Source organism: Aptenodytes patagonicus, chromosome Z, assembly GCF_965638725.1.
Source record: "Aptenodytes patagonicus chromosome Z, bAptPat1.pri.cur, whole genome shotgun sequence".
Lineage (NCBI taxonomy): Eukaryota > Metazoa > Chordata > Aves > Sphenisciformes > Spheniscidae > Aptenodytes > Aptenodytes patagonicus.
In genome coordinates, this window is record NC_134982.1 from 5,474,536 (window position 1) to 5,499,058 (window position 24,523).

At 42.5% G+C, this 24,523-nt stretch overlaps 1 protein-coding gene across 3 annotated transcripts in view; it reads right to left on the reverse strand.

Annotated features, from left to right (window-relative positions):
• LOC143173226 (SET-binding protein-like) overlaps nt 1-24,523 on the reverse strand; it is a 260,506-nt gene that overhangs the window by 51,270 nt on the left and 184,713 nt on the right. The window lies entirely within an intron of this gene.

Here is a 24,523-nt window from a genome sequence, read left to right on the forward strand (position 1 = left end):
GACTTTTAAAACATCTCTTTCTATGTGGTCATAAATAGCTGTGAATAAAAATTAGGGCAGGTAGATGAGCTGATATCACCTTCAAATCAATGAAATAGATATGCAGTTGCCATCATTTCCACCTGCAGTTTACTTTGACAACAGTTAGTTTTGGGGGTAATGCCTAAAAACCTTCTTCAAAGGGTGAATACTGCAGTAGTTACATTACTTTCCCTAAGTCTGATGTTTTGTCCTTTTGAAATAATGAAATTAGACCTCAGGTCTGAAAAATGATCCTGCAGTGGAAAGAGAATGGAATATATGATCTAATAAGTCTTATGATTCTTACTTATGATCTAATTGTCAGCCAAATATAAATTCTTCTTTAAAATCAAATCTGATTTTTTTTCATTACATCAAAAAATTGCTTGAAATGTGACTCTTCAAGAGGAACAAAATTTTATTTTTGCACTTTGCTGATGCAGCCTCTGCTTGAGCACTGTTCTTGGGATAACCACATAAAGCATTGCTATTCAAAGGTTCTGTTATTGTCAAGGAGATGAATTATAAAACAACTTTATATTGTGCAATCTGCAGATTTTATTGACAAAGGTGTCAGGAGCAGAAGAACTGGGAGTCTCTCTGCTTGTCATGGGATAAATAAGAGGATCTTCAGAGCTCTTAGCTTTATTCAATTTGTTTAGATACAAGTTGACTGTGAGCATTGATTCGATGCAAGACCGGTTATGGATTTTTAGGTAGGTACATACACAGTGGGGAGTAATAGATGGCTCTAAAGTGAGTATAAGGCTGCAATTCACTTGGGAGGCTGCAGAGATCATGCAAGTCCAACTGTATAAGCATGCTGGATCAGGGGCAGATGGGTCTGATCCTCCAACAGAAGTGTTTTCTCCTCCCACTCCAGCAACAAAATCTCCCATGGGGGAACATCATGACAGGTCATATTGGTGCGCTAAAGGGTCTCCATTTATAGCCCCTCATTATTTAAAGCTTAGTTTCCCACCCATATCCTCCACAAACAGCAAAAGTCTAAGCTGCTGAGTAACGGAATCACAAAATACCAGCTAATTTGCTGGCTAAGACATGCCAGAGCATGAGACTAACACAATACTTTGCTCTTTAACTGTCTGGTTTCTGCTACAACACAATGTCTTTTCCTCATTCATATGCCACCTAGCCAGTCTGCCATTTCCAAAGACATGGTCTTTGCCTTCATATCTGTCTAAAAAGTTTGCTGAAGTAGTTTGCTGAAGGCATGCTACAAAGCAGGTGCAGTTAATGTGAATGTCCAAGTAAAAAGCATGATCCTAAGCTCTCATCCCACATTATCATGATTAAACCTAGTCCTGAAAACTCTTCCTGCCTTCAGGCAGAAATAACCCTTGGGAGTCATCTTATTGGAAGCCCAAACCCAGTGTTTGGGCAACCCAGGCAAGTGAAGGTCAACATGAAAGTCAGTGGGAATACATTGCTAGGACGGTGGCTGAATGAGAAGAAGATCAAACTCTAAAAGATGATTCAACATCTCTGGCCTGGAGAATAATGTTTTAGTAACAGTGGAAGGTCCCCCTGCACTTCTCTGCCAACTGAGCTTATAAAGCATTTCTCCTGGGTACCTCCAATAGTGCTGTCACAAAGATGGATGGGGCTCAGTGCAGAAGATGAGGAAAGAGGTAAGGGAGGGTGGGATTGATCTAGTATTCCAGCCATCTAAAAGTTATATATCTAATCTTAACCAGTCATCTAGTCTGCCTCCGTAAGGACAGGCAACTATCATGTTGATTCAAATCTTTGGTCATATCTCCAAGAGGATCTTAACTGCAAACCAACTCATTTCAGGCTGAAAATCCATTACATTGCAATTTTCACTGAGTATCAAGCTGGATGGGATTTGGTCTGAAATCTCTGGAATAGAGGATTGCTTCCTTAGACTTTTGAGCCATGTAGGCACCATGTATTATATCAGTTATCAGGCTTTGACATTTCATAACCTGTGCAAGACAGTTCAAGCTTATCCTTTGTTGCTCTGCATGCTGTTGAAGTAATTAAAAATGGAAAATGCTCTGAAACCTTTTACTGGTAATGGTACTTTAAGCATAAAAGCCCTCCTTCATCTTTGTTGAAACCCTTTGGATTTGCACTGGTATAAATTACTTGTTCAGCACCAGCAGAATTTTTGGCTTAATATAACACTGGAAAGAGAATAATGTATTTAGGAGGATTTTTTTTTCTTAGAAATTGTTTTCTTTCAGCTAGATCTCAAGCTAATCCTGTTTATTTTTTAATTCCCAGCAATGGTGAGAAACCTGTAATGTTTTGATCTTTCAAACGTTCTTCCCAAAATGCTCCAAGCTCTTTATCTTACAGATAAGTCTGTTCTGTTTTATTATTTGTTCAGGCAGTTATTCCAAACTAAGAATTCAAGCGTTGTGTTTCTCACCAAAAGTGTAAGCTGAAAGGGAAAAGGCAACTTGCATATTTTCCATACTGGGGTGAACTGTCTCAATAAAAAGCTAAAATAGAAAATGAATTAAAACTTATATGAGCCACTAAATATAACTTCACTGTCTGTTTTCAAGTATTCTGACAATTTTCCAACATCATCCAGTTTCACAATAACGGATCATTAAAACAAAGCCACGAGAATGTTATCAGCTGATAGCTAAAGAACAGTGAATTAGGAGATCTGACTCCTGTTGTTAGATATAATGCAGGTTTGGGAAAGCCACTTAGTATCTCTGAATCTTGCCAGTGTTTCATAGAAGGATGTTGAAGAACTCCAGGCTGGACCAGTGCCCACTTCCCAGCATCAGCAGCACTGAGTCACTGATGTTGGAAATGCTGAAGGTCTACCCACGACAGATGGAAATACAGAACAGCAATAAATCATAATACAGAGATGCTCAGATTTTAAGGATAAGGATCGCATTTCACTGAATATCTTTTTATCAAGCCAAGTGATTTGTGTGTGAATACACGCTAGCAGGCACCAAGTCTTGATCTATAATCTTGAAGAAATGGAGCATCTGCACTGTGGTAATCACAGTCATACCTTCATTAGCAACTTGGCTTTCCTTTGTGTTCCTCCCAAATTGCTCTTGTATCCCTTTGCCCGCATTTTAGGAGTCTGGAGCTGAATCCCAGCCCTTCTCTTCACATTGGAGACCCTTCCGCATTCCATCAGCAGGATAACTTCCCTCATTCTCTACGTAAATGGTGGCTGCTGTCTGTGATTAATCTATCGCACCATTTTCCATTGGCCTTCCATATATTTCCCAAATTAAACTCTTCTGCACTATCTCCCATGGCATTTCTTAACACATCAATGCAGTTTCCTCTAGCACCCGCAGAGTTATCTCACTGTTTACCTTCCAACTCTCCTTTTCTGTAATACCTACAAACACTTTCAGTCACATCAGTGTCCTTCCTATCAAACTGACCAATACAGTCTCATTGCTCTTGCATCCACCTTTACCCTCTATCTTTTGTTTTATAATTAGATTACAGAGGGTTTTCATCCCTGACCAGCCCTCGTTATTGTGGACTAATGATGATAATAAAAACCACAGCATATGCATGCAAGTGTTTGCCCTCACAAACCTTCCCTGTATCTCTGCAGCACTCTGCTCACTGCACTCATAAACCAGTGGGCTGATTTTGCAAGGCAGCCACAAGCGCTGGAGGCCAGGTCAGCACAGCCTTCCCACGGCAGACACCATTCACTGGAGCGGGTTACCAGGTGCCTGGGACGTGCAGCGAATCGAATCTGCAAGAGGTGACCAGTGCTTAATCAGAAATGCAGAGTAGGCGCCCGGAGTTGTAGCCCAGCCACTGGTACAGAAACTCCAGGAACAACATCCTGGGGCTTTCTTTGCAAAAAACTCACTGTGTCTTTGAGTTGCAGTAATAGCAGTAATACAGCTCTTGCAAGATAAAGCACATCACTGGGGAGTTTCGGTCTCTCTTCCTCTCCCATCTTCCTTTTGCAATAAGGACCTGAAAGTGTATTTGTAGGAGGAAAGGGCTAATTTGGTTAAGGGCATAAGATTAATAAACTCCTCCCCTTATGAAAATATCCTGTGATTTTTAATAGCCATTAAAACCCCAAAGGATCTAATTTCTTAGGATTTAACTCAAAGGACTTGTTCTGCCTGCAGTAAATGGCCAAGTACTCAATAGATCTGCATTAGCTTGGTAATGATCCTGCTGGCATTTGAAATTATGGCTAGACTGATCTGAGGCATATGGCTTAAGCTGCTAAGCCATTGCCTGTTGTCTCTGTTTTTCATTTGACTTGGTAGCTTCCTGAGGTCCTGAATTCATTCTTGAGGATAATGCAAGCTTTCCCTGGCAGTGAGTGAGCTGTCATGACTTACCTATGTGACATTTAAGTGGGGTAAAGAAGGATTACTCTAAATGCCTGACTTAACCCAACTAAAGTTTGACCCCGCACATTATATTTCAGTGTCATTTTCACGTGTGTGGTTTAGTTATTTACACGTTGCTGTCTGTTTTCTTTGGAAAGTTTCAGATATTGAACAAGAGCCAATCTTTAGCCCAAGGTTAACATAAACAGCAAACAAGGATGTTCCTAGTACCTGTCTAGAAGCAGTTTACTGACACGCCCTGTTTCTGACAATAATTTTATATGCTTTTGAAAAAGTGAACTTAAGAAAATGTTGGCATGAGAAATGCCAAATTTCAGCCCTTTTACCAAAATGAACTATCATATGCTGCTTTACAATAATCAGTTGAAATCAACGGCAATAAACTGGTGCAAAGGACAGGAAAAGTAGGTGTAGCCTCTGCTAAAATGGTTGCCAGCATATATAAAATACACTTGTCTTAAAGGGAAGAAAGTAAAATGTAACTCTCTTTTCAGCTCTAACATCCAAGTTTTTTCTCCTAGGCAGTGACACGATGTTCCCGGCAAGCAAATGGCACTTGAGTCACGGGGCTCCAGCCTGCTGCCTGCACTGCCTTCCTGCACAGCATCATGTCGAGTTTCGTGGGGTGGAGGAGAAGCATCCTGGACCTTTCTTTCATGAGCAGAGACGTTACTGGACTTGTCAGAGGCTGTGCAGAGCAGCAGCAAGGTGTGCCGTCAATCAGGGGTTGGGGTTTCGTATGCATCCTCCCAAACTCCCCCGTCTCTCTGACACTCTGTCCCTCTCCAGGTCACCCTCCAAGGCAGCTACTGGGTTGGTGCCTCCAAAGCGCTCATTTTCTGAGTTCATCACAGCAGTGATGATGTCAGCAGAGATGCATCATTAATCACATCTGGGACCAGAGGAATCCTGGGGGCGAGAGGGAAATCTCTCCCAAGCCATTCCTGCAAATGATGTACTCCTGCCCATGGTACCCCTTCCTTTTCCCGAGAAAGGCACGGCATGGCTGTCTCTCCCACATGCTGCAAAGCCTCCCTCTGGCAAAACAGCTCTAATCAGTGCTGCTCAGCAAATCACGGCAGTCACTTACGTTAACTTTATGAGTTACACAACTGACATGCTCATGCAGATGTTGTTTGCAGAATATTGGAGACGATGCCAGCCAGACACTTGGCACCAAGACCCAATCTGGGAGATGAGGAGCTTTCTAGGCTCATTCCTAACATTCATTATTTTCGTATTTAATAAGAAAATTGACGCGACACATCAGGGAGACTGGTCAGTCAGCTAGTATGGAAACTATTAGTGCAGAAAAATGAATAGCCTGGCAGTTAAATGTCTGCAACACCCACACACTCCCTGGAAACAACTTAGAAATAGGGTTATTCATCTGAATTTATCCCATGGTCCCTGGGCCTCATAACGGTGGTTGAAAGTAGCTGAAACACTTTGTGCTGCTTGTTGCTGGATCTGGGTACCCTGTGGTGAACAATGAGTGTTTTTAAGGCAGAGTTGTTCTGAGTCTTAAAACCCAGCAGGCAGAGCTTAGCAACTTTGCAGAAACACTTGTGTGATACCGTGCATTTTCCTGGGTACAAACCTTCTGGAGATCAATTTCCTAATGATGACTTCAAGGGGGTTCTGTAGTGTGATAGGTTTTAGAAAGTCGTTTAGGTACAGCGGGTCCTGGAAGTCTTTTTATAAGTACTGTTTTCCATAGTCCCCGTCAGTCACTCTCTAGCACCAGTACAGGGAAGGAGTGTCTTTAAAATTTGCTTAATAAGAAAAGTCACTAACAGTAGCTGTTGTCTCTTGGGTTACTACTTGCACCCAAGTCCTGGTTTCAGACAATGCAAATGAAAAACTCAAGTTCATCTTTCGTTCTCTTATACTGCTTTCTCCACTGCTTACACATCTTTGACTGTATCTATACCAGTAAATAAAATGAACTAGCATCCATTTCCCGACCCTGAATGCAAGCGGATGGCATGGCTTGTATTGCTAGGGCTAAATTTCCTACCCAAAACGAGGTAGTCTTATCTGTGTCTTGCCAACTGAAAACCGTCCCTGGCTCACGATGCCCACTGAGTCATGCTCAGGTGTTATTTGGAAAGAGCTTAAAATGTGCCAGGGAACAGGCTAACAGCAGCTCAGAAAAATTGTCTCCTGTCCCCATTCAGTCCACCAGCACAGATGTTGTCTTCGGGTCTGTTGCTCAATTCATCAATTCAATGCCATTAAGACCACTGAGTATCGAGGAGATTTGCACTCATGTTCACAACAACAACATTTCCCCCAACTCTTATCTTAGGATGAGATGAATCACCCTCTCAAAGTTGCTTCCTCCCTCCAGTGACTATAGGAGGAGCTCAGATGACTAGTTTCTACTGGTTGCCTAACTTTTGGGTGGCTAAAGTTAGATGAAAATCCCACGCTAAAGGATTAAGGACTTCCTCCATTTTTAAATCTGAATGGTATTAAAACCAACCTCGATTTTGCAGGGAATGAAGAAGTCCTACTTAGAACATATGCAGTTCAGTTCTTTCCTGTGAAGTTGCCATATGGCAGGGGAGTGATGGGAAGAAGAAAAATATTGACAGTGATGATATATCTTATTACAGAACATACGGACCAAATTTTCCTCTCAGTTACACTAGTGAAAATCTGGAGTGAACAGCCCTGTCTTGATAGGAAAATCAGATCAGTCAGTGGATATACAAAGCCAATTATGAGAGTGAAACAAAAGCAAACTTGAGAAACATTATGGTATAGTAAAGAAGACATGTGGTAGGATGCCAGAAGACAGGAAGTCATTGGACTCAGCACGCTTACTCTTCCTTTGAAAAAATCATCCAATCTACAGTAACCACAAGCGGTCAGGATCTTGTTTTATGCCTGAACTTGGCAAAGTGAATGAAAGCTGCCCAAAAACATCTGTTCTGGGTTCCAAACATTTATATAGCCCTTTGTTAGAGTACCAAAGATGGCATCACATCAGTAGAAAGGAAGCATTGCAGAAGAAAGCAGTACAAGGATGTTAGAGGGAAAAGTCCAAGATTAACACAAGACTTGCAATGTTTTACACACCAATAACTTTTATTTATTCCTTGCTGAACATTCAGCCGATCAAAACTTTAAACTATATTTGACAGACAAAACCAGCAAGTGCTTCAAGGAGAGAGACCATGGTGCATTCCTATTTCCATACCATTTAGAAATACATTATAGACAACTTAGCAGCAAAAGCTGCAGCGATGGCACTGTTTGTCTGCTATGTTACAAAGACATAAAGGCAAACATGTAGCTGAGATGACTTCTGGAAATATAATGGGAAGTATATTTACTCAATAATAGTTGAGTATGGTTTATTTGAAACTTACTCTTGCAACCAACTAGCAAAAGAACTATTTTCTATTCAGGATCCTTTTCAGCCCGTGTAAGATAATTAGAAATGTATAGGTTTTTTGGACCTATATGGCAGGATGATGCCATTCATGTAAACTAGAAGTAAACAGCAAGAACTCAGCCAGACAAATAAAAAACCTGAAAAACCCAAATAGAATTACCATCAGCAATTCTGCACACAAAAGAGTTAAGCTGCAACTTAATAAATAAACTATGTATATTTTTTTCTTGGAGGCCTATAAAGACTGAGGTTTTGCAAACGAGTTCAAAGACAAACTATAGCCAACTCAGTGTCCACAGTTTCTTTGGAAGCAGCATGGAACATTTGGCCAGAAGAAACGGTGCCAACTATCCAGTGCAAAGCCTATACTTTAATTTGCAAAAGCAAAAAGCTGTGATTTATACCTCTGAAAGGAAGAAGTAAAAAAAAAAAAAAAAAAAAAAGAATCTAACAGTACATTCTGTGTAGGTTTATTATTTTGCCAACAGTTTGTGGGTTGGATGATGAGGTACGTTCCTGAAGATTAGACATCACCATTTTTTTTAAACAAACAAAACAGCAGGAAAAATCAAAATTCCCCTAAAGCAGAGGCAGTCCTTGTGAAAGTTCAGAGCTGTTGTGGCTCCCCCTTGGCTCCTTTTTTTTAAAAAGAAAATTCATCAACCAATAGCGTTAATCAGCTTTGGCTCGCAGACAGCATTTTTGCTTCCAGTTGAGGACAATTAGAGGCACAGTGTCAACTGGTCATTTATTAGGTTGTGTAAAGCTCTGTGGATACACATTGTTTTTGTGACATCAAAAAATTCTCATGAAAAATGGTGCTGTTACATGTAGACATCCCCTGGTTTCTTCTCCTTTTAAACTCAACAGATTCGCTAGTTCAAAGGAAAATACGTAGTGTTTTGGAGAATAAATGCACACTGAAAGTGAGTAGTGTAGCCCCACTGACAAAATCAACCGACAAGTGAAAATCAAGTGGGGTAAATGGTGAGCTATTAATCCACTCATTCATACCTGATGGTATCCTTCGTAGCATAGCTAAGGGAATGGGGTCTTGATCTACATAAATGTTAAGTGATGAAATGTAAGAAGATGAAGATTTGGTCCTTTATAGTTATTGTGACAATATTGCCATCACATTATTGTCCAACATGATTTCTTCAGGCCTCCTAAACTATCAAAACCCCCTTAATGGATGTCTTTAGTAGGTGATCCACAAATACGTTCATGATAGAGCCACAAGAAATTATTCAAAATTTGGCCAGATGTTATGGTCAAAAATGGAGGTTTTTTTCTCAGACAGGAATCTTTTTCATTGTCATGACTTCTCCTAGCCACCAAAGGCCTATTCTAAGGCTGCAAATTAAAAGTCAAAATAAATATATCAACATTGTGCAATAAAAGAGCCCTGCCAAAAAAAAAAAAAAAAAAAAAAAAAAAAGTGCATGAAAACCCAAGGGATGAAACAATGGCATTCTGCAACCTGAAAAGTATCACTTATTGCTGAAAAAAGACACTCATAGGTTGCACATTGTTAGACGGTTCTTCTCGGTTTCTTGGCAGTCAATCCGGAAAATCTATTTCTTTAAACTTGCCTTTAAAGTATCTTATATAATCCTAGTTAGAACAAGAGAAATTTGGGAAACAATAAACCACATTTAGGGCAATTCCAAGTACCTGTTGTAATGCTACTCACAGTCTTCCAGTCCCTAAAATGTGCGTGTGATTTCAGCATACCACTACAAAACTGTCACTCTCCTCCTTAGAGGTATCTGCCCATTAATGGATAAACAAATTTCCTTTGTAAACTTCGTCTCCTTTGGCAACACCCAGGGCAGAAGGCATTCAGGCAGTGTGAAGGTATCTTTCTCCAGGTCCTACCTAGTATAAATCAGGATGCATCCTTATTAGCCCTGCCCACAGTTTCTCTCTGCTGAACCTCATATTTTATGAATCATTGCTATTACTGTGGAGCTGGTTTCCATGAGGGCTCTCATCTTTAATGTTTTTGTTCCTAATAGACGGGTCACATTTCAACTTTTCCTTCCTGTGGCAGGATTTATCAAAAGTATTATGAAGACAAAAAGACCCCATGAGTTTCCAAAGTGTAGATGGTAAGAGTATTTACTAGTATGCTGGGGCAGAAAAAGAAGGGATATAAAAAGTGATTCACAAGGACAAAAGCCAATCTGTTAGTCAGGAGAAAGAGGAGGAGATGCCTTCCACAGACACGTCGTGCCATTTTCTTCTTCTACATGCCTTCCCTTCCACATTCTTTGGATGGGATACCGGATACAGTAGATGCAGTATGGCAATTATTACGTTCTTCTGAAATGTGGTAATTGAATAAAACACAGAAGTGTAGTACATCAAGTTGACACATGCTTATAGAAATACATGTGGCTGGTCAGTCTTCACGGCAACTGGATTTTTCTCATTTGTGTGAATTTCACAAACTGCATCTTCCTCCTCTTTTTCTTTCCTTCCCCCCCCCCCCCCCCCTTCAATTTTGTATTATTTTCTAGGACTTTTTAAACCAAGATTAAGCTTCACTGGCAAATATTCCTATAGGAGTGTGATGGTCATCAAGAGAACAATGTCATTTGGATGAAATAAGACTCCCTAAGAAACCCCTTAAGAGCTGGAAAATCTATAAAGTTCTTACTGAAAGGTAACCCAACTTGTGATTTGGTCTTTTAAAGTAAAATATTAGGGATGCTTTATAGATTTGGAGCATTTCTCGTTATAGGAAAGAGAAGATCACTGCTTTCTTAGGCTATCAATATATATTTGTGAGGCAGCAATAATTCTTCCAGTGAATTTCATGTTCCCATTGAAATGTCTTTACTTGTTTTAAACAAGGCAAGAATTACAAAATGATACTACATTGACAAGATCTAAAAATAAAGTTGCTTAGCAATTGTGTTAAAATAAGCACTGCTACTAGCTTGATGTAAATAGGAGGGAAACAATATCCTAAAAATGACTTCTATTGCCTCTGAGCATAGCCACCCAGGTGGAGAAATGGCACCTGCTCTTCTTTAAGTCATTTATCAGTTCTGGGGGAAAAAAATCTCTGGAGAGCACATCCCCATCTGTAGAGAAGAGGTCAGTACTACTCTATTTCTGTCTTTGCTATCTCTGCATAACTTTGTGGTTGATGCTGCAACAAGAATTACTGACACTCATGCACAATGATGCATTTAAGTCTGTTGCAATTAGCTGTTTCTCGCTCTGACACCGACCTTCTGGCATTAGACCTCCCTGCACCTTGGTTTATCTGGCTGTGAAATGAGGGTAAAGATACTGACCTCTCTTGTAAAACCAGTCTGAGATTTACTGCTGAAAAGCACCACGTATAAATTAGGTAGACTATTTAATACCTAATAGCATATGTAAAAAGAGCACAGGATACAGCTTGTCAACTCGTATCGAGATACCCACTCCTGTGATATTCACTTCTGTCTGAACTTGACTCAAAGTGGCCAGTTTACATGAGACTCCATTGACCATCGGACAGTTTATATCGGTAAAATTTTACTTGGCCTTCAAGGCATATCTTATCTCCTGAATTAGGAAGTATCCCTGGTGGCAAATGTAAACCCTGTCTTTGATGAGGGCATAAGACGTAAGGATGATAATAACAGAAGGGATGATACTTTCTAGTTTCAGTAACGGGTTGGAAAAATGAATGTTCTTCTGTGGCAAGGGTCAATACAAAAGGATCAGTCATTCAGTCCAATTTAGTGGACTGAACGCTATCAGGACAGTGCATGAGGGCCAAGCAGCAATGCCAGGACCCTTCCTGCACACTGTCAGGAGCAGCAGAAGGTGCCAGTACCATGCTATGCACATGAATAGAGCTGCCCCTGGTGCAGGAGATCTGCTGATAGGACTGTACCAGCTATCTGCATGGCCCGTCCAGCCACCTCCTCCTGGGGCCATCTCATTCCCGGATGAATGGCAACATCCCTTGGGTGTTTAGTGGCATCACCTGGAGTTATACAGTTTAGTGGCAGATGCTCCTGCTCTTTCCTGACTTTACACTGCAACATTTGCCTGTGCTTCACATAGCAGCGGAGTCAAAGTGCTTAGTGAGTAAGTTTATAGCATTCTTCATTAAGAATTTACATATAGAGAAAATTAAAGCTGACTAGGAACCTGATGAGCTGTTTTGTAATTTGATGAAAAGGTGTGACCTACCAAGGGACTTAGTCCAAGGAGTTTTGTGTGCTAATCTGATGCTAAGCACAAGAAGGACTTCGGGGATACCAGCTTCTCTTGGGTGTCTTGCTCGCCATTGAAACTGCATGGCTATAATTAACATCAATCATACTAGAGAAATGGAAGACCAAAAGCTATCTGGGGGACTATAGTGCTCAGGATGAGAACTTGTGCTAGCCAACACTGTCACTGGGGAGTAATTAGGTCTTCTGCAGATCCTAATAGGTGTCTTGCATCTCCAGCTACCTTCTGGCACATCTTGCTTAAACACTGAGCGCTGGGTGACTGAGGACTCCAATATAGATGGGGTAATACTGAGAAACAGGAAAAAAAAGAGGGGGAGCTGCCAGCACTTTGGCCAGCGTTATTGGAGTGAGAAGTAATGTCTCTTCCCTGGAACATTTTAACCAGTGTAAATATATCAATACTATCCACATTTTCAGTAGGCTTCTTCGTGATTCATGATGAATCAGAGGATGCAGCTGCCCTGCTCTGAGCTCAGGTATGGTGTGAAAGTGAAGTAGAAAGTGCCATCAGGTCATAATAATACACTTCATTTATAGACCTCATTTCATTTCCAACATTTCAAAGCCTTGCCAGTATTAATGAATTAAAATCTTGCAACAGCTCTTTGAGTTGGGCAAGGGCTATTATATCATTATATCAGTCAGTAAACGTGGAGACCCTGAAGGCTAGATTGAGACTGCCTGCTTTAGGCATTCAATTTATTTGTTGCAACATCTAAAAAAAATAGGTGCTTGGCTCCAGCAGAATGATTCAGATCACTTAAGGCAGATGCCTATGCAAACTATACAAGCAAAGCAGAGACGGATGCCTCTGAAGTAGCACCCAAACAATGTTCACACGTTTCTCCATCAACTGAATGGTGAGCTGTGGGTCCTTCAAGGGATAATTTAGTGTGGTTGCACGCAGCCACTCAGGCGTAGGCACTAGGAAATATTATTCTCAGGAGTGTGGCTGGATAAGTGCTTAATTCAAGGCTCAACAGTGTGCAATCCTGCTTACGTGGGAATCAAAATGCAAATTCCCCTCTGAAGGGCAAGCACCTGTGTTGTGGGATAAGTGGGAGGAGGAAGCACAAGATATTGGTTTGAGCACTTATCCAGAAAATCGAAAACTCGAGATCTAGGCTGTCCAGCCCGAGGGGGTCTGACCCCAGCATTTCCACTTGTCCTGACTATACGAGGCTACAGGTAAGGCTGGAGTGGAGGCATTGCCTCCTCCTGCTGAAGGTCGACCACTCAACAAGCAGAACTGTAAGATGCAGAAGCTAGAGAGTATCAGCCCAGTGGAAGGGGAGGTCTTTTGCTTGTAAACCTTCTATTTTAGAGCTCTATCAGATATGAATCAGGCATGAATCAAGTTAGGCCAGGGAACAGGCGTTCCCTCATGCTCCAGGCTTAGCTGGCACTTAGGAATGCCTGGGCGTTTCCACACTGCCAGACTGACTTGTCCCTCTCCTGTATCCTGGTATGCAGGTCCTCCGCACTCTGTACTTGTTAGCTGGCCATTAGGGAGCCATTTGTTCCATCCAAGAGGAAAGCTGGGCATGGCCAAGATGACAGTGTGCTCCAGGCTCTGCTCCAGGCACAGTGTGGACATGCACCACACAACTTTGGCTCTTTACCTGGTGCAATATTACAATGCTACTTTGAAGTCCCCAAACCCCAGTATCCCTCCTGTCACTTCCCAGAGCGCACAGGAAGCAGATGGCTGCAGAAAAGCCCCTATTTTGGCATCTGTGTTAGGGAAAGAAACCCCAGAAACAACTATAATTGTACCCCAGGGCTACAGGGAGATGTTGCCCAGTAGAGATCAGGATCAAGCGCTGTGCAGCATGGATCGGCCTGCCCACTCTGGATGGTCCCAACTCTCAGCTGTGTGAACACATGCCAACCTGTAACAAGAAGGCCAGAGGCATAGTCTTTTGCCCCAATTTTTCTTGCTGAAGTGTTCCATGCTACCTCAATGTCACCTAAAACTGGTGGGTTTGGTGAGGCCTTGACTTAATGAAGTGGGCCCTTTTCAACACCTCGGGAGATATTAGCAGCTCTTCACCCACTTGTAGTCACGATGGACTGCCAGGAACTGTCGATCACTGAACGCATGCGAAACCATATGCTTATGTGCTGAAGTTACTCTTAAGTCCAAAACACACTGTCCAGATTTATATACACACTCAGTTTCTCTGGGATGTAGGTTCTTCTTCAGATGAGACAGACTGAGCCATTCCCTGGGACTTAGACACATCCAGTTCATCTTCACGGGGACTTAAGTTGACTCATGGATGGTCTAAATCACATTCACTGACTTCAAACTATGTAGCATCTCAGAAACAGAGCCGAGAAAAAGACTCAGGAGTCCTGAACCTGGGCTTGAGCCTGATTTATTATAATTTTTACCTGCTAGGGGTTTCTTTGATCTCAGCAAGACTCTCTCCCAATTAGTAGTAGAGAAGGAGAACGTGGGTTAATGCATCCTGCTCTACCCACTCTTTAACATGAGTGGCTCCTATTAGAGCTTTAGCAGTTTGTCCTTTTATGCAAGAACCTGCACAGCTGACTTGGCTAAACTTTTAATGGGTACGCTTCTAGTGTGGGAGGAAATGTTAAGCACTGCTTATTGTTACTTAGAATTACACACCCAAATGCCATAGCTCCATCCAGAGTTCCCAGGCTGCTTTATTATGTACCACAGCACACTATATCACAAGTAAGATCTTCCTTACTGCCTAAAGTAATGTTATGATGCACTGTAGGAGCCAAAGAATGCTGGGTTTGCAAAATGCATGCATTGCTTCAGATTGCAATGAATTCATTTAAGAGGAGATCAGGCAACAACCATTAATTTCAGTGCAATAGATTTTTCTGCTCTTCTTATTTACCGAGATGTTGTCTCACCAGATCAAATCAATGAAATTACGACAGATCGCCCAGCGTACCGACAACAGCCAATATCTGCCTAGGATCTCGGAGAGGCAACGCTTTATCAAAGGCCTCCAGCTTCTGTTCTGCCACATCTCTACCATTCAGTCTGCTCTATTGGAAATAGAATAGTCAAAGTTTTCCAATGTACTTGGCTGAGTCAGAAGCTCTTTTGAGCAGTCAGGCACAGGAGCACGTATTGACCACCCTGCTAGCAGTAAATTTGGCCCCACCATGCCAAAGGAGATGTGCTATTGTCCTTGGGTGCACTTCTGGAGGCCACGTGTGGGGCGTACACAACTCCACCCTCAGCTGAGGTGGGAAACTTGTTCAAAGTGGTTTTGAGGTTTTGTTAAGCAGCAAAACAGGAAATCTGCATGAATCGGGAGTTTAACTATTTTTTTAACTTGTTGCTCTCCCACAGTATTTTTTTTAAATAGAAAATAAATAAATATCAGAATGACAAATATTCTGCAACTGATCACGTCCCAGTTCTGGGATAAGCCCAAGGTTTTACTGGTGTAGACTAGACTTCAGGCAGCAAAGAGAACCTGGAGTAGTCCAGGGATTTTTTCTTTTCTTTTTTAAGCAAACCGAACAACTCAAAGGCTGTCTCAACTTACTTAAGTGCTCTTTATGCCAACTAATCATAGCTGGCACAGAAAACAATGCTGACTATTGCTCCCTTCCCTGCCTACACTGGAGGCAAGGAAGGTCAAAGACACAGAGTTGAAACGGCAGCTCTGTGCCATCTGGAGAGACTCTGTATCCTCAGCCAGCTGCTTGGGAGCAGAGGAAGGACCACTAAGTTGCTCCTAAAATTTAGTGAAAAGGACAACGAACACGTCAGTGGGGTGAAGAGCATCAGCACAAGCCTGCCTGCCCCAACACGCTGACCCCCATACGCAGTACTGTTACCATTGCTGAGGGCATCTGGTGCCCTTATCCCTTTTGTCACCAATATTCCCTCTGGTAACTGTGAAAAGCATAAGAGCTGGGTTTATAGCTTTAGTAATGTGGGCCCTCCCCAGCCCTGAGAAAACTATGGCGAAACCATCAAGCCGTGTCAGGGAGAGTGCCAAGCAGCCTGGGAACGGGAAAGCCATCACGGCTGGCCTTGATGTGGGACCTAATGGCAAAACCCTCCATCACCAGAACTGCAAGCTGCTGTGCTTTGTGGTACATTGCTGATTCACATTCCGTGACACTGCTGAGCAAACTCTACCTCTATGTCTCCACAACTCTGTTTCTAGTGCTATATAACGCTGGGTTTGGGTCAGATTCTGTGATGAGATATGCTGATATCATTCACAAACAACCGCACCAAGATAAGTGAGTTACTGATAGGTATAATACAAATTGGCTGAGCTATATCTTGCAGTTAGGATCAACCAGGCAAGTTCCTCACAGTTTGCTCCCAGTTGATTTAAGCTGCCTGTGTGTGCTGCATAAGGCACCGGCAATGCTTTTGCTGCTGCTCCAGCATCACTCTGACGTCAGCACTTTTATTTGATTTTCTGTCACTGTTCTCGCAGATTAAATTTCAACCAGTGACCCACGGCTTGATAGCTCATTAGCAAATCCCTCTGAGCCATCTAGTCCTGCCCTTGCTTGACAGTTAACTCTGCATTGCACATACTCCCAAAGCCTCCTGAAATCAGCACTGTCCCATGTGAAAGCTGGGTCAGACTCAGTGCTGCTGCAAAAGTCTATGGATATCCATGCCCAGCTGCATGTTTTCAATGACAAATCACTAACGATCCCTATTATGAGTCCTTGGGTCTTTTCAAGTCTTTGAGGTTGTGTAAAAACTCCTCCATGGGCAGTCAAAGCTTTCCTTTCCCACCCCTCCCCTCAGCCCTTGATCTATAGGCGAATTATTCTGACTTCCTTCTTGGTGAAACCTTAAAACAGGGCATTCTTACTCCTTTTGTTGCTCAGCATCATTATTGTAATCAGGCAGACTAAGGCAGCTGGGATAATGCTCTTTCAGCTTTCTTTTTCTGTGATACATGAATATAAACCTCTTGGTAGGCAGTGGGAATGAAGAAGCTGCCTCAGATCGTGCTCTGGAGGTCACAGACCCCAGCTCTCACTTTTGCAGTTGGGTTGGATGGGACACAGGTTACCCTGAGTGCTTTATGATCCCACTCACTAGCAGATATCTTGAGCTCAGCTCTTCCTATGCCCAGCTCTGAGTCACAGTGACCAGCAGGTTAATAGTGAAGATACAGCCATTGCTTCATTTTACTTCCTCCATGCATCTGAGCAGATCTCTAACCTTGTACCTAGATTATCAGTGCCTTCCAGCAAGAAATTATATTGTGTATAGTCCAGAGCTATAGCTCTTCTTAATAAGTATCCAGACTGCGCATTGTCAAAACCTTAACCCACCCTCTTCCTCCAAGCTAAGAAAATCTCTACAAATGCTGAACCAAGACTGTTTTCGGCACCTGGCAGGTAGGGCACAGATGCAAGGACTCCGGTGCACCCCTGCCGAAGCCACGGGTGAGACTTCCCAGCCCCACAACCTTTTTTTGCCTCAACAGAAACTTCACTCCAGAAGTCAACCTTACCGATTTCAATGGGGAGACGCTTGATTTATGCCGGGCTGAGACGAGAATACGGCAGTGATTCTTTATTGCCTTTTAAAGCCAAGAGCCCAGCAGAAGCCAATTGTCTCTGACGTGAAGCTGCTGCACACCCAACGTGGAATCTGCACAACTCCATAAACCAGCAGTGGTCTAAATAAAAACTTCAAACAAGACATTCTGGCATTGGCCAGAGAGAGCGAAGATAAATAGCTGGGAGCCGCCAAGTTGTGAAGGAAGAACCGCTTGACTGTTGGACAGAGAGCAAAGTAAGAGGCAGAAATTAGGCAGGGTGCTGGGAGGCTTGTAACACTCCCAAAAAGCAAAGGGGTCACAGCATTTAATTTGATTAATTCATCGCCAGTCCAAAAGACTTTGTACTGAGCCTCAGGCAGCGCAATAAACATACAATCATTAAGAGAGGAAATAAAAAATTGGTTGGGTGGTAAATACTCCAGCTCCCTCTCCCACTCCGGCTTCCCTCTTGTTTCTTCTCTCCTTGGTCAGTGCAAACATTGGAAGCAACACAGCAAGCAAGCGGTAGCATTAAAACAACAACAACAACAAAACTCACTGTATTTCAAATGCCTTGGTCAAAACACTTTCAAGGAAAGCTTTGACTTGCTTTCCCCATCATTTTTGTTTTCCCTCAACAGCCCATTCCTCTAGGAAATGCCGTGGGCAGAATGGAGTAACAGTCATGCTAGCTTGGCCTCCTCTCCCCAGGACTGGCAGAAGACTTAGTGGAAAACAACAAGGACGTTTATCCTAAGGGGGCCGGATAATGCTTTTGGAGGCCATTTCAGTAGCTTTGGTTGTACTCCTAAGCATCCAGGGGCCCAAACAGCTGTTTTGATGAACGTAATTGTATTTACAAATAATGGTATTTTGTAAAGCTCCGATGCTAACTCTTATGGGCCAGATGGTACAAACACTCACCCCATAACTGTACAGTACCTGTCCCTCACCACAGGACACAGGGGGAGGGCACAGCCCCCCCACTGACACTGGGGCTGGAAAACTTTTGCAGCTGCTTGAAGCTATGCAGGAGCCGGGGTGTCCGAGGAAACCACAGCAGAGGCAGAGCTGGGGAAAGGGAGGGTGACTAATACTCCGTACATCCTCAGCGAGTGAAGTTCACGTCTGGCTCTTCTCCCATCCGCTTCAAGCACTGCCACTGCTCCCACGCTGCATTCACTGGGCATCGCTGTGTATCCGACCTCACCATGGCTCTGTACAGCAGGAAACTGCTTTTATCTCCTTTTCCCAGACAGACATTGAGGTTTACTGCAATTTAGACACTTTTCTGTAGTCACATGAGAAAACTATGATATGGAAGATGGGTCTCCAAACCCTGGACCATGCATCAGCCTGCCTCTGCATCTGTGCACACAATGCCATGTGACACCTAGGTCCCGTTGAGTGAAATGCCACTACTGAAGAAAGCAAGGTGGCTTATACGTGCGTTTGAATTTATATCTGATAAACTTTGTTCATCACTTGATTGTCACTTCTCCTCCCTTGTTGCAGCATGTAAAGGTGCATCCGTGAGTATATATGCAAGACCCAGCCAGCACAGACATTCATTTTATGTCTCTAAGCTGGTCAGATGAGAAAATGTTTATCAAACATGGTGTTGGACCACTGTTTCCCCTATTACTGAAATAATGTGTTCACTGCAAAATAATGAACCAACTCTGTGATTCTGGAGCTATTAAAAAAAATATATATATTTATGGAAGTATTATTATACAAAAATCAGAAAAGTTTGATTAATAAGGCAGTTGGCTAACCCTGTTTGCCTGCGTCTTCCATATCCATTCAGAAGAACAAATATGCTTACCCACTACTGAAATACAGAACCTTCCTCGGTGTAAAACTGTGGCTGATTAAGGCTTCATGAGAATAGTCCAGAACTGCATATGCTGTTTCTTAAAAAAACCCCAAACAACACCCCCCTCAAACCAAAACAAAACTCATGGTGGGTTTGCCCATATTTCACCATATTTGTTTTTGCTCATAGTAAGTCCTGTTTTAAATCACACTGATGCATTTGACTTCTGAGAGAGGACGAACCAGAGATTTATTCAGTGCTGTGTGGCGACGGCCCATTCCAGCGGGAAACTGAGCCATGGAGGGGAGTTTTGTCAGGAAAGAAACCTCATCTGGATAAATGACAATCCTCAGCAGAGCATGGTTACTTATATGTGTGTTCGTACTGACATCAGACGAATGCTGTTCATTTGTTTGATTGTCACTTCTCCTCCCTTCCTCCAGTATTTCTCCTACTCTCCCTTTGGAAGGTTTAATCACCCAATGTAAGGCTTTTTAACAGGAAGAAGGGCACTTCTAGGATAAAGACGTTGGAAAATAACTTTTAACAAATACAGCACACAGTCGTGCATTTCATAAAGCGTGACTTGCATATGTACGCACGCATGACACAGCCCTCTTCTCCCACTCAAGTCATAGGGCCAAACACTACTCACTTTGTGATGCCCATCCTCCATCTAAAGCTGATACTGATTCCTTCAGTGTCACACCAGCACCATACAGACTAGCTGAGGAGGAAAGGTCAAATCAGAAGCAGCTTGTAGCACCGCTGGTTGTTCAGGGGGGAAGGTATGGGGGGGCGTGTAGGTAAGTTAAGCATTAATTTGTAAAGCATGTTTGTCATGCTAACTATCCAGCATTCGGAGACTGATGATTACTACCTTCCTAATAGCTGCATATGATTAACTTTATATTCCTGTACATTTACTGTGCATTGTGTCTGTGCTATATCTGATGAAACCCATGTACTTATTAGCTGATCTTTGAGCCATGATACCCAATATGCAAGCAAGGCAATCTTTGCTTGTATAATCATCGTTTAAAAAAAAAGAGGCAGAAATACTGTGAGAGTAAAGTAGCATAGACCTTGATTAGTCTCACTACAAAGAAAAGCAGAAATACAGTCCTGCATATAGTGACTTTTGACCTCTGCTTCACCCCCAGATACATCCTGGCCTGCAATGTTTGTAACTAGGACATAAGCAGACAGGTCATAAACACAAATTGCCATCTTATCTATGCACCTTAAAAAAGTTTAATGTGTTTTTCCTCATTTGCCCACCTAATGCATAGGTGGAAAATAAGGAAATAGGGAAGAGGTAACCATTCCTGCTTTTTTTCCAAGGCACAACCTATGGCATCAAGACTGCTCATCAACAATGCAAGCGTCTTCTTCAGCATCACGTATGAAAGCGAAGCAGGCAGACACATGACAAGGAGATGTGGAGCTTGCTATGAGGACCTCTTTAAAATACAGCTCTGCTCTCAGTCTCCCCAGCCCAGCTGTGGCACCAATGGGTCTGTGGCCTCTCCCTGGGTCCCTCACCTGGGGCTTTAGTAACTACTGGAGAGCAGATGAAAGGATCAGCCACCCAGCTGTGTGCAGTGCCTCAGGTCACAGAGTGCCAGAGGGGCCCCAACGTTTTGCAAATGCATGAGGCGTACCTCTGTCTGCGGGGAGTGGAAGGAGGGAGTCAACTGAGTCAACGTTTGGTGCACACGACTTGAAAGTTCAGTTTATGGTGTGCCCAAGTGACAGTATGATTGTGGCAAGGCAGGATCTGAAACACCTTCTGCTGTATCCTTGCCCATAGGCCAGACTAATGCCACTGGACTAGTCTTCTGCATCAGCCAAACAGGAAAGCAGGGTTTAATTAGTTTTGATTAATTAGTCTTTCTAAATTCAGGAGGGTAAGGTGAACACAAGGAATCTTACAAAAATAGCAATTTCAGAAAAGTACAGCAGGAAGCAACAGGTCATGGGGAGTGGATGGGAAGGAAGGTGGGAAGAGATATTAACTAGTACTTATGGAAAGGACTCCAGCTTCTCCAGAACAATGGTGGCAAAACAGGCAGTGCACTGGGAGAACAGCCATATGCATTAACACTGCATGTTTAACCCCAAGAGGTCCCAAGAGATGTAAAATGAGCCAAAGCCCCACTAATGAATGGCCAGTGATTGTCCAAGCTGGCGCAGTACAGGGAATGGACATTTGCTGTGGCCAGCCAAGGTGGCTGGTGGCACTCCCTCAATGGGACCTTTCACTCTTGGTACAGATTTCTTGTGCCAGGACTAGAACCAGCTCCTCCAGGAAGTAAGAGGGACAACCCTTCCCTTGACATCCTAATCTTTCTAGATTGTAAAATCATACACAGGCTTCAAGTTTATATGGCAGGACTGTTTTCTACCATATGCATGACCACTACATAGCACCAGGGAACACTAAACTTTTCAGAAATGGCTAAGTGCTGTTACAACACTAATAATAATAACAACAACAACAACAACAACAGTAAAATGGCATCTGCACCACCACACTACACTGAAACAAACTGCAATGCCTGAATGCCGAAGACCACTAAATGGTTCTCTCATCACTCTTATCACAGATATCTCTACCGAGCATGGGTGGTTTTTGCTCCATATTTCATCTTCAGCAACATACAATGAAGTTGCAAATGACATCACTGAGGATGCCAAAATGCCCATGCAGTAAAGATAACACTGAAATTGTGATAGAAATCTATTTTCAGCTTTCACCTGAATATTCAGGATGTCTCCTCTTATCTCTGTTATGTATCATTTTTATATTGTGAAAGATGACAAATACTGAATGGCAAGAGCAACCAGGCTATGGAAATCGCCTCCTGGGACAGAGCTATATGTTCTCATAGGGCTTTTTTTTTTTTTCTTTTACCTTTTATATTTATGATTAGTCAATCACTGTTTAGCCACCTCAGGGAAATGCAAGGTGAATTAGGAGAAAGAAGGTCAAGGTTATCATGGAAAAGTTTAATCCCTCCTCAGTGGGAACCGGTTAATAGTTACAGCTAGACTCAAGTGCGGACCTCTGTTGGGAATCCCAGTGAAGGTCAAAGGCAGAGAGGAAAAAAAGCTGCACTGAGATCTTAGACAGTCATAAGGAGACAGATGTTCCTAGGCTTTAATGAGCAGTCTTGGCTCCAGGCGTTTCTTGGCAGAGCTGTTTAGTTTTAGTATTTTGCCTTGTAGTGCAAGGTATGGCTCTGGTTAGCTGGCTCTGCTTAGCTAACTGCTGATGATTTTTCCATCTAAATAATAGCTTGACAATGAAGAAACCAGTTCATAATCTGTGACTTGATGGATTAGGTCATGGGGAATGATGTGCAGTTGTAATAATGAAAAGTAAAAGTAAATAAAAATAATAATTTTAGTTTAAATGAGAACCAGTTTTAAAAGTTTAAACAGCAAATCTGATGGAGCTCCTACTTTAAGTTCTACCACTCCATCTTACATCATGGACAATAAACTGAAGAAAAATAACATGAAATGGACTTTTTCTTTACCAATTCTATTTCCAGGTAAGCCTGGTGGGGATCTTGCCCCTACTTTGGAAACTCATTTGGGTTCAGCAGTGCTAAGAATTTTCTCTTGAAAATTTGCTACGCCTAAGTGAAATATATTAAACTGGAAAGTACAGGTTTAGCAAACATCTTCTGTTCAGAAAGCAAAAAGGCTACAAATCCAACTGTTATCAAACTGTGAAATCAGTAACTTCCACTAAAAAAACTGAGAAATAGCTTTGTTAACAATTTTGAAGAGTTTTAACTCTTGTCTGCTAGGACACAACTTCCTTAATGCAATAGCCACCGCAGCACTTGGTGGAGAATAGTTTTGTTCTTTGTCAGGCATGTAACAACCCTGATATAACCGGTGACTGAATTCAGTCTCTTTTCCAGTATGGGTGTCTCACTTCTGGGTGTCACAATTGGTCTGATATAATACGATATCATGAATGGGAACGTTTTCATGGGATAAGCTCTCGTTTTAGACTGCTTTTCACTGCTATAGTCCAGATCCTGGTCTCAGTGAAGGAAATGGAAACGTCTAGGTGGCTTAAGCATGAACAGTCTTTGGATCTCAATCAGTTACAAGTCAATAAAAAACTTAAGAGCCTTACATTGGCAGGTTATACAAATTCTCTGCTCCCTTTGTGTTCTCAGCTGATTCTCTCTTCATTTTGGAGGCTATGAATTATGTTTCTTTGAAGCTCTTTTTTAGCACATCAGAATCTCATCCACCACTGGTTGGTTCAGTAAAGCTCACCCTTTTCCAGAACCAAGTGTGAAATCTGCTTTGTGATAAATATCTGATGGTGCAGGAGCTCTGGGCTTGCTCCCAAGCTAAATTCATTTCTATTGCAGAAAAACACCTGCCTCTGTGTCATCACGAAAACAGCTCCCTATTGTAAAGAACAATTCAGTCTCTCAGACAGGATTCAGATTCTTTCCCCCCCCCCCCCCCCTCTACAGGAGAGGAACAGATGTCCTTAGCAGCCAAAAGGAGCTTTCTCCCTCCTCATCTACCCAGCTTATATTTCCAAGTCATGAGTCCTAAAACTCTTCAGAGTCAATCGGCTAGGATTTATTGTTTCCATGACACCAGTCACTTCCCACAGCCACTCAATGCTCAGGATAATTACTTTACATGACACCTGCCGACTGGAAGTGACAGATTTACACTAGGATTGTACCCATGGTCTCCATACATTCAGCACAGCTATCACCGTGATGGGTCCCTCTGGATCAGCAGTACACCACACCAGTCATGGGACACTGACCCAGCTCCACAACTTCCCACGTGTCTGGTCCATCCCATCAACAAATGGCTTTTGTACGCTTTGTGGGCCAGAGCAGAGACTCTCTGCTCAGTACCGTGGATGTTCTCCCAAAGGCTGGGCAACGACTACCACACCATGACATTAGACACCAATAAGAGGGATGCCTACCTTGCCAACAGGTATTATAATTGCTGCTGTTGCAGAATGCAATGGTGAGATTTTTGGAGGAAGCACAACAAGTTATGAAAGATAAGCAAAGGCAGGACAAATATTTATAAAAATGCTGTGTAACAACTCAAAGACTTTTAAACGTTTT